At 40.8% G+C, this 10,782-nt stretch overlaps 1 protein-coding gene across 2 annotated transcripts in view; it reads right to left on the bottom strand.

Annotated features, from left to right (window-relative positions):
- Positions 1-10,782, bottom strand: part of NDRG1 (N-myc downstream regulated 1) — a 39,239-nt gene that overhangs the window by 28,187 nt on the left and 270 nt on the right. The gene's annotated exons all lie outside the window — the stretch shown is intronic.

The raw sequence follows: 10,782 nt of genomic DNA on the forward strand, positions 1-10,782 counted from the left end.
TTGCCAACTTGGAGAAAAACAAGTTTTTTTCACTCCATTTGGCCAACTCAGCCTGCAAAAGGTCCCAAGTTCTTCCCTCTTGGACAAACCACATCTACCCAGTGGACTCCCACTATACCCAGCTGTCAGCTGAATCCACTGCAGATGCACCTTACAGTTTTAAGTTGTAAAGCAATCATTTTTTTGACTAAGAGAAAATAAAGGTTTAAGGCACCTTTTCAGCTGGCAAAGCATCCTGGCTTTTCATAACAGGGATCCCAACAAAGGAGTTAAGAAACCACACATCAACTTATCCATCCTCAGACACCAGAAACGATGCAATCACACACACCAAACACTAGATAATCATAACATATGTGATTTAATTAATTCCAAGCACAGAAATCAAACAGTTTCAAATATACCTTGATAAGATAAGGAGAAGTGGCTTCTAACTAAAAGACAGGAGATTTAGAGTGGATATAAGGAAAAAATTCTTTACAATAAGGGTGGTGAGGCATGTTGCCCAGAGAGGTGGTGGATGCCCCGTTTCTGGAGACATTGAAGACCAGACTGGCTGAGACTCTGCGCAACCTATCTAGCTGTAGGTGTCCCTGTTCATTGCAGGGGAGTTGGACTAGATGACATTAAAGGTCCCTTCCAACTCAAATGATTGTATGATTCTATTTTATGATACTACCTTGCTTCAAATTTTATTCTGCTGAAGACACCCACACGGATGTCCAGGTTCATGCCACAGGGTGCTTCATCAATCAGGATGGTCTCATGTCCATGAGGGCCCAGAGGAACCACTGCAAACACTACAGGATTTACCTCTGCACTCATACCCAACCTTTCTTTATTTACACGGTATCATGGAGAACAAAGAACAGGAAAATACTCCTACCTAAGTGCTTCATAAAGAAGGCAATTTCCTCAAAACAGTTTGTTTAAACACTGGCGGTAGATATTATTCTCCTTTTGAGATATAATACTGACATACAAGAAATTAGCCTCACCAGAACAGCCTGAAAGCCTGGTAGCATTTCCACCACAGGCTGAGCAAGCAGGAGGGACAGCAGCCACTTTAAACATGGGACTAAATACTCGTGAGGATTTAATGGCAAAGAGAGGAGGGAGAAGGCCTTGGACGCTGAAGATCATGGCTCCCAAGCTCTGGTGTTGCTCTCTCTGGACAGAGAGGAACCACGCAAGACTTGAACCCAGGGCCACATGCTGGAGCCATTTCCAGGCTGGCCACATCACTCTGAAAGCCCCAAGTGTCCTAAGAGCTCAGGCAGGTAGGAATTATCCCTGAAGGATTATCCAGGTAGGAATTTATTCTTGGAGGTGTTCAAGGACAGGCTGGATGAGGCCCTGAGAAACTTGATGTACTGTCTGGTTTAGTGGTTGACAATTCTGCCCATGGGAGGGAGTTCGAAGTGGATGATCTCTGAGGTCCTCTCCAACCCAAGCCATTCTTTGAATGTGTGGCTCTGTTATTCTGTAGCAGCTCAAGATCTTATAAACAAGCAACACTGGGGCAAAGAGGGAGAGAGCTAAAAACATCTCCAGAGCTCAGCAAGAGTTTACTAGCAATGATGCCTATCACATCCAGGTCAGACAGATAACCAAGCAGCTCAGGCCACTGACAACGAGGCAAAAAAAAAGTTACTGTGATGTTCAAACAGCATTTGTAACCTTACATGTAGCCAATTAGAGCTTTCCCAGTGATTAACAGTAAGTGCTGTGAACTAGTCTGATTGACCTAAATGAAAAAATATGGTCATTGTAAGCTGGAGAAGAACTTGAAAAAAAAATAAATCTCTGTTACACAGAGACACATGGACTTCACTTAATAGCAAGTGTATGGTTATGTTCCACAATGTCTTAAATGCAGTTTATATTTCAGATATTTCATAACAAACATTACAAATCTAATCTTCCTGTTTATGATTAGCTTGAAAATTAATCATCTTGCAAGCATCCAAAAGTGTTCATGCATAAGCATCTGCCCACACTATTTCCTCTTAAGGCTATTCTTTGTTACAGGCACGGGTGTCACGAGGTCCTTTGTGTACTGTCTGAATTACTGATTTTCTCTGACATAGTTTCACACAATAAATCAAGAAAAGGTTTTAATAGAAGTAACTCTTTCAGTGAACTTCCTCTTTTAAAAATACATGACATTTGACAGTTACATAGCATCTAACTGAACAATTTGAACAGCAAGTGCCAAAAGTTGAAGACACTCAACTACGTGGGACATGATGCTTTTCCTTGACTTTGGTTACCACATCACCCTCTTGATTTTCAACTAAATGTTAATAACCTGGTAACTCTTACATCACTTAAAGTTTCATATCAAAAAAAATGTATTTTTAATTAAATAATACCAGGAATCTGAAACAGTTATGCTGCCTCCAGGTGGCAGGGTGTGCTTGGGTTCATAGATATTCTGTGCATCACTGTTACCCTTCTTTAAGTACAGAGCATCGCTGACCCCTATGTTTTTTGTTGCTTCTAACCAATTTGGCTTTATTTCCTTCCAAACCCTTTTTGAAGTTGCTCCGCAATCATGCTTTAGTAGAAAATAAAGCTTAAGTCTGAAAAAAAAAAATTGCTTCTTAATAACATAATGGATCATAACAGCAGTTCTCAAAGCCAAAAATAATTAGGGCTTAAAGTTTTAGACATTCTAAAATTGAGATTTATGCTGTGCACTAATCAATCTGATTAGGAAACTGAGATGTTTCAGCCAAAAGCTTGAGTCCCATGCCAAGTAACAGCTGAGTTAAGCCACAAGGAGACGACCGCGATGATGGAGCCAGCAGCGGGTCTGCTGGTGCAGCACCACAGTGTTCCCTGAGGCTTCATCATACCCCTGTGGGTAAGAAAACAAAGACCTCAAGGCTCGTCTCCAGTCCTTTTGTTCCATCTGTTTCACTTGTGTGGCTGGCACCAGTGCAGAGCTGATCTGCTACAATCACTCTGGGATTAGACAGAGCCCTTACACTGCCAATTCCTCGGACCAGGGCCCAGTTCCTCTTCACACGGATGATACACTCTGGCAGCTGAGCACTGGTAGTAGCATCAAAGCAAAGGGAACTGGAAGCAACCCCTCTTTCTATTCCACAGATATTGAGTAAATTGAAGAAAACTGTTGCAATACCATTTGCACAATATTCTTTCTGTGGGATGCAATGAAGTATGTTCCTTGGAAAGCCTGGGGTCCAACCACACTTCTTGGAAGTAAAAACTGGCACCACAAAGGGTGGCAGCGCTAACTAAAGTCCATGTCTTCATTTCTTTTTTTTCCCGTGCTGAACACCCCTGCCTCCTCCACAATATAATAGCCAATAGCTGGCACAGAAATCGAGAGCTTGCGATGTCTTCATGTTGTTTTTTTTTCTTCCCCTATTGCAGTGATCTGCAATATAACCTAAAGTATAATAGCTCAAGTCCAGGAAAGGTAGACCCTGAAATTCTCTAAAATTCATGTTTCTTTACCATCTCAAACTGGTGGAAATCTCAGCGGAAAGTAAAGTCTCCAATAATGTGATTTTTTTTTTCCAAAAAGCTTAAAAATACTAGTGCTTTTAATATTTGCACAAAATAGTGTTTTTTAGCTCCAAACAGTGCTGTTACTCCCACCCACCTCCTCAAGCAGCCACTGTTCAGTGCTGACATGGCAGCAAACTCTCCTTGCAGGGTGTGGTGGTCCAGTGTAGCAGTAGCAGTGCCCAGGGCCTCAGTGAGAAGAAATTCAACATCTAAGTGGCAGTTGGAATTTACTTAGAAATTCATTATGCCCATTTGTTCTGCTGCCAAAGTTTTGCTTTAAACAACTCCAGGTCATGAGTGGCGGCACCACAGGGTGAAAAGAGAGAAGAGCAAGCAGACGTCTTCCAGGCCTTGTTCTCCCACACCACCAGGCCAGCATGTCTCCTCTCACTGAACCAGCACTCTTAGAATCCTCTCAGCATCCTTCCCCACATCCTTCCTACTACTCCTTGAACTGAGGGTAAACATACAGGTCTTAAGCAAAGATTAAAGCAAAAATTAAAGGCAAAGTACAAACCCTGACACCTGGGCACTAGGCTGGGCTTTGGGGGCAGATTCAAAAATGAATACTGCTAAGACATCTTAAGCATTTCATTACATGGAAAGAGACGGCTTCTGCCACAAAGACTGCAGTCTAAACAGACAAGAAACAGTCTATTGTTCCTGCAGCTCACCAGTGTCAGGCTATGCACCCCACCCCCTCCTATTTTCAATCTGCCATGTTTTAACAGTTCATAGCTTCTGCCCAGCTGCAACTACTTCAAAAAGTGGGTGGTTCTCTGCAAGTTAGAGGCAAAAACATGCTGAGATTATTCCAGAAGGGACACGCTCATAGTATACTCAGAGATGAAGAATGTTATTGGACTCTAAACTTCACCCTTACGAACACATAGTGATTTCTTTTGATTTTGCATTTTCATGTTGATGTTTCAAATATAAGTAATCAAAATACAAAACAACAAGACTTAGGTTGTTGAGGTATTTTAATTCACATTTATTCATTAGGTCGTACTATATGGGTTACAGCTTCTGAGTTCATAGACTACTTGTTCTACCAGCTATTAAAATTGCTTGCTCATTGCTATTATAAGTTCTCTATAATCCTTGCCAAAATGTCTGGGATGAAGTTTTCCGTGACAAGAGTCCGATGGCTTCTGTTTGTTTTTTTCAGTAGAAAAATATAATTTATGGATATCTTTTTGTTCCTGCGAGCTTTCACTCTTTCTGGAAAAAGAAAGAACTTTCCTGGGAAGAACTTTAGCATTCTTGAACTTGAAAGTTCCAGGACTGGAACTTTGCACAAGTGGACATTGTGTTAAGGACACAACTTTCATTCTTCCCAGGGAATTGCCATTATAAAGTTACCCAAATTTAATCATTAGCACATGCTGAATTATTCAGGGCTAGATTTGGGTAACAGCAATATTGTCTACAAGCCTCAACATCTAGAGATACAAAATAATTGTCCTACAGGCTGAACACACCATTGCGTGTATCACAAGGTAAGAGGTCAGTGGGTTAGTATTAATGTTAGCACCAAGTGCTGGAATACTCTTTTGTTTCTTACAAAGTTCTTAAGGTCTTAATAAGAACTTCCAAATTGCATCAAGATGATGAAAAAGCAATTCTTCATCCTCAGATGACATTTTGCAACACCTTATCCATCCACACTCCAGGTCAACATCTATTGCATCAAGTAGTGAATTACAAGTTATCACTTTCCAGACTTTCTTTGTAAGAGAGGTTGGAGTTAGCCAGGCACATGTTGCCATTCGTAATTGGGATTTTAATTTTACACACAACTTAAAAAAAATGCAGTATGTTCCATGGGGGAGAAAAAATGTGTGATGTTCTTAAATGAAATAATCTAGGAAAGATTAAACATGCCAAAATATAAGGGGTAATCACTAAACTCAGCAATGTCTTTATTTCATAGAATAATCACATAATCCAGTATAGTTCCAATTTGTCAAAAGATACAAACGCATCCTAAAATTTAGCAGGGATATACTACATACAATACATAGAAAATATATTTAGAGTACTCAAGAATCCTAGCAGTAAGAAAATGACATCATTAGCTTGATTAAGTGCATACAAGCTTCCTGAAGGAAGTTAAACCAAAAACTCATAGCAAGAGTAATCCTTCCTTCCTCTAATAGTGCATTTCCTGTCTGGATGTCTGCTTCTCTGTTAACAAATAAGATTTCCTTTAAAAGTTTTATTCTACTTTCCTAGCTACTTTCCCATTAGACCTTGTGCCTACTGTTAAATACACTCCTATACATAAAGTATATTACAGATCTTAAACTTTGAACACCATTGCTTCCATCTAGCTTGATTGAGCTGTAGGTGTTCATTGCAGGGGAGCTGGGCAAGATGACCTTTAAGGGTCCCTCCCAACTCAAACAATTCTATGATTATATGATCTATAGAATCTTCTTCAAGGACTTCACAGTTAAGATCCCTATCACTTACTTTTTCTTCCTAAACATCAGAATTTCTATAGAGAAATGAAGTCATAAGAATGGTGAAATGGCAAGGAAACAAATAACTAAGTAATGAAGTGACTAAATAAGTAAATAAATAAATGCCAAAGCAAACAAACAACAGCAACAAGAAAACATCAGGAGAGCCTTGAAAGTATGTGAAAAAATTGTTTTAATTAATTAGGTTTTCATGATGTGCTGGCTTCTAAGGTTTGCTCTTTCTATTAAGTTTTACATCATCCGTACAGTACTAACAGACTGGTCTTAGGCATGGTAGAAAAGAAGGAACAAGAGCTATACTTTTGATGCTATACTTAGTTCAGTGAGGAAGTAGCCATTTAAAGGCTTGAAAAAGTACTGAATATCCAATTTTAAAAACAGGACTTGAAAAGGAAGATCTGCATGGACCAACTTGCAGCTATAAAGAGAAAAAAACCTGACTGACAGATGAAAAAGATATATTAAAGTTGTGACAATTAACTGAAAGGAAGTAGCACAAAACCCAAAAGAAACATAGGAAACGTGATCACCCACACAAAATTAGAGCAGTAAAATTGACATACATCCTGCTTCATACAAACAGATGTAGCTGCGGAAAATTTCATCAGTACAAGCAGTCCAGTTGTGCATCCACACGCACACTGTGGAGCTCCGCTGGATGGAGAACATCCCGTTGACAACAAACCACTGGGTGTTATCCAAAGACAACACTCCCATGCCAGTTTGGAAACAAAACAGGGCCTGATTCTGCATCAGCCCTTAGCTAAAAGTAAAACTAAACTCATCTCCCTCATTGTCAACATAGGAGCTTGCACATTTGAGCCTGAAACTTGGATAATTTTTACTTTCTTTTGCTTTACTCTCTAAGCACTTTCTGTGTTTAATTACATGGCAAATAATGGCACTGATTCTCACAGATGCTCTGAATTGAATTTAATTATGTCACAATAACTCTTTAATGATACATGATCACCTATCCGAGTGAAGCTGTGAATGGCTTGTTACTGCTATTCCAACTCCGCAGTTAAAGGGAATTAACAATAGGGATTACCTCCCGCTGACTGGCCCCACTGAAGTTACCCAGAGCTCTGGAAGTGACACAGATAGGAAAAAACACCACCATTTGAGAGAAACAAGTTCAATAGCCATTGATTTCCAAGAGGCCTAACCCAGCTTTTTAATAATCGGTAGCAACACAGATTACTGAAGTTGAAAACAGGAATTCCGTATTCCAAGGCTTTTAAACAGTTTCAGAATATTTCCCATGACATTCCTGTGCTAGAAAGTCACATACTAACCACTTTTCAGGCAGTTTTTGACAGATAGCACAGGGGCAACTGCTGCTTCCTTGATCTGCTGGAAACCCCCATGCAAAAGTCTAGAAAGTTCTTCACCAAGAAGGTGACAGGGACAGCACCTTTGTGCATAGGTACAATTACAAATGCTCACTTAAAAGCTGCAGCTGAAGGGCAATTGACATACAATACCATTTATTAGGAGAAACAGCATCACTGACAGGACAGACTGTGCTCTTCTGCGCTTCTGTGAGATTTCTAAGCCAGAAGCAAATGAAGTCTGTCAGCTGGAAGTCTCACTTGGTCTCAAGAATCAACTGAGGGATGTGGGTTAGTGGGAAATGTTGGTGATAGGCAGATGGTTGGACTGGATGATCTCAGAGATCTTTTCCAACTTTGGTGATTCTATGATTCCATTATTTCATCACTATTCATATCAAGCAGCTGCTGCACCTGTCATCATCTCCTGGTTCCTGCAGTTTCCCTTTCCAGTGGTGAAACCAGAGCAACTAGAGAATGTTGCTGCTGTTGCATACTGCTGGGATTTAACTAATACAGGCCACTACTTTCCCAGGATGTATTTCTCCTGACAGCAAAAAGGCTTTTGCTGCCTTAAGCTTTCATCTGTGTGCATGATGTAAGCGCTGCTGCTGAACTACTATAATTAGAGTTTGTATTATTTTTGAGAATTTTACTGTTTGTAGTCATCTTCTTTCCAAAGAACTTCATGTCAGTTTCACCCATCTGTATAACTTCTTTCACTCTGTCCATTTTGAGGCAATAAATGCAGGAAATATCTCATTACATATACACTCCACTTTTAGTGCAACATGGTCTCAGGCTCTAATAAGGTTAAGTGAAAGAACAGTGTTTTCTACGGGAAGTTCAAAGTTTGCCAAAATCTCTTAAGTTGGTCATGAGAAGTTGAACATCAGTCAAACAAATGCAGCACTTTGGTTTAAAAATTTGAATCAAATAATTTTTCTTACATCAGTTCACTGTTAATCCCACCTGAACTACAAGAACAAACTATTCATCTGGTTTAGAACTATCTTTAATGACCAGGTTCCCATGCCAAACTGCTTCCCAAGGTGCACTGTGATATTCCTATGTAGCTGTCACAGTGTAAAAAGGAACACTCAAAGTACATAATATCCTCCTACAAGCAAAGAAAATTGGGGAATCCTGCCGTTCACACTGAGCATTCTTCTGATCTACCCAAATAATCTGTCATGGCTTTAGCCCCCCTTTCTGTTTTGACAAGAACAAAAACCAGTATTGTGCAGGGGAAAAACAGCACAACTTAAGGAGGTTTCTGGTGGTGAAGGTGCCGATTCCTGAACAGCAGCATGCACATGTGACAGCACTCCCTCAGCAGGGACACCGACATCACTTCTTGTGCTGTTGCTGAATTCCCTGGGCACCTAACAGTTCAACATCTCTATCCTGCTGCCACTTTGGGTGAAGTGATCAATGAATGAAGGGCATCAGTACATAAATCTCTTTTCTGAAGAGAAATACATGAAAATCCCAGCTCGGCAAGACCTCCCAGACTCCCCTCCACTAGCTTGGTTTTAGGCCAACTACTCCAGAGTATGCCCAATCTCAAGGAATTATTTCATCTCTCAATTCACTTAATGTTGATATTTTGGTTCAAAGTTTTCAAGGTGAAACCCAGCCCATTCTGTGACTGCCTAACTGAAGTTCAAGGAACTCACATTCCGAAGTTGCAGCCTGCAGTTCCCCAAACCGTTATGCCACAGCATCTGTTCCGTTTATGCTGAAAAATATCAGGTTCAGAAACCATACAATTCTGAAGTCGTCTCTCAACACCACATTAAAACCTGTTTTCACTGCACCAGTAATTTCCAGATACCTCTGTATGTCCAGTGACACACCAGTTCCTCCTGAATCCACTGATGAATTATTCTTCTTGAAGGCCCCAGTGCTTATTAGTACCCAGGAGACTGTACAAGCACTTTGGAGTACTTCATTTTTTCTGCATCTATTCCTGTTTTACATTTTATCCACAGTCATTAAGCTCTTGCTGTGCGCAGGACAGAGTACAGCATTAGCTGCTTGCTGTTGACTTCAGTATTCGTGATAAGAACACAGTCATTCTATGTCAAACTCTGTTAGACTTTGGTTAAGAAAACACAAGATTTTTAAAAACACGCTTCCAGAGCCAAGTTCAAACTGCACAAGTTTAATGCCTCTGGCCAAAGTTTTGCTGCAAATTATGCCTGCAACAGCCAAGACTAAAAAGAGCAAGGCAGGCTTATACGTGTGTATCTGAAGTATTTCACAGCTCTTGTTTAAAGGCTATTTCCATTGCTTGCCCCAAACAGTGCATTTTTCAGCAGCTGCATATTTTTGACACACTTGAGTCCAAAAAAAAAAAAAAAAAAATAGTGGACAAAAAGTCAGAGGAAGTCAAAGTAGTGTGACACCTAGCAGAGTATCTGGACAGAAAGCTTCAGGTTGTCATTGACCTCTTCCATGCATCTACTACTGCACTTTCCAGGTTCAAAACATAGTTTTATTTAAATAGACAAGTCATGAAAAAAAAAAAAAATGACACAGCTGGTAAATATCTCTATCTGGAGCCTAAGAAGAATCTGATTCTGAGGATGGGGTGCAAAACTGGACATGAGGGGCTTCATAAAACAGTGGGTAAGACAGTGGGTAACGCAAGTTTGCAAGTGTTTCATAGGGAAACCATAAACTGTAACAGAATAGAAAGTACTAACCAACACATCCTTGTTGCAGAGTGAAATCTCTTCTTTCACCAGATCCAGTACACAGACCGCCTCCACTACAAACACTACACTGAAGTACTCTGAACCGGAGCAGTGCCTGAAAAGGCTTACAATTAACTACACCCAGCAGAACATGGTAACACCACTGAAACCACTGACAAGGAAAGTCCGGATGCCAATCAAGACTATCATCTGCTGCAAATCCAACGCGGAGCTGCGACAGCACAGAGACAAGAGCAACAAGCGCCAGTAGCCAACTTCCGTAATAAAGTATGTGCTTTCGCTTCACAGCTGTTTACCAGCCCAGCCCGCTGCTGCCCCGGGAGCCTCAACCGTGACAGCAGCATCCAGCAGCTGCCCTTGCTGCTGCTACGGCTGGGGCATGGCTCGGCTGCCAGCCTGAAGCCCCTGCCCTGCTGAGAGCCACTCCACTCCTCCACCCACTCCGCCAGCAGCTGGAAAAACCCTGCTTGGAAAAAGAAAAAGAGAAAACAGAAAAATAGAAAAAGAAAGAAAGGAGAAGAGAAAAAAAAGAAAGAGGGGATGATGCAATGATATACCCTCGAATGGGCTTGGCTGCAAGGCTCGTGAGGGAGGTTAAGTGTCTGGATGGATGGATCTCTAACTGGGATGAATGGATTGATAGACTAACGGGCAGAAAGATAGATAGATAGATAGATAGATAGATAGATAGAT

Source organism: Numida meleagris, chromosome 2, assembly GCF_002078875.1.
Source record: "Numida meleagris isolate 19003 breed g44 Domestic line chromosome 2, NumMel1.0, whole genome shotgun sequence".
In the NCBI taxonomy this organism is placed as follows: Eukaryota; Metazoa; Chordata; class Aves; order Galliformes; family Numididae; genus Numida; species Numida meleagris.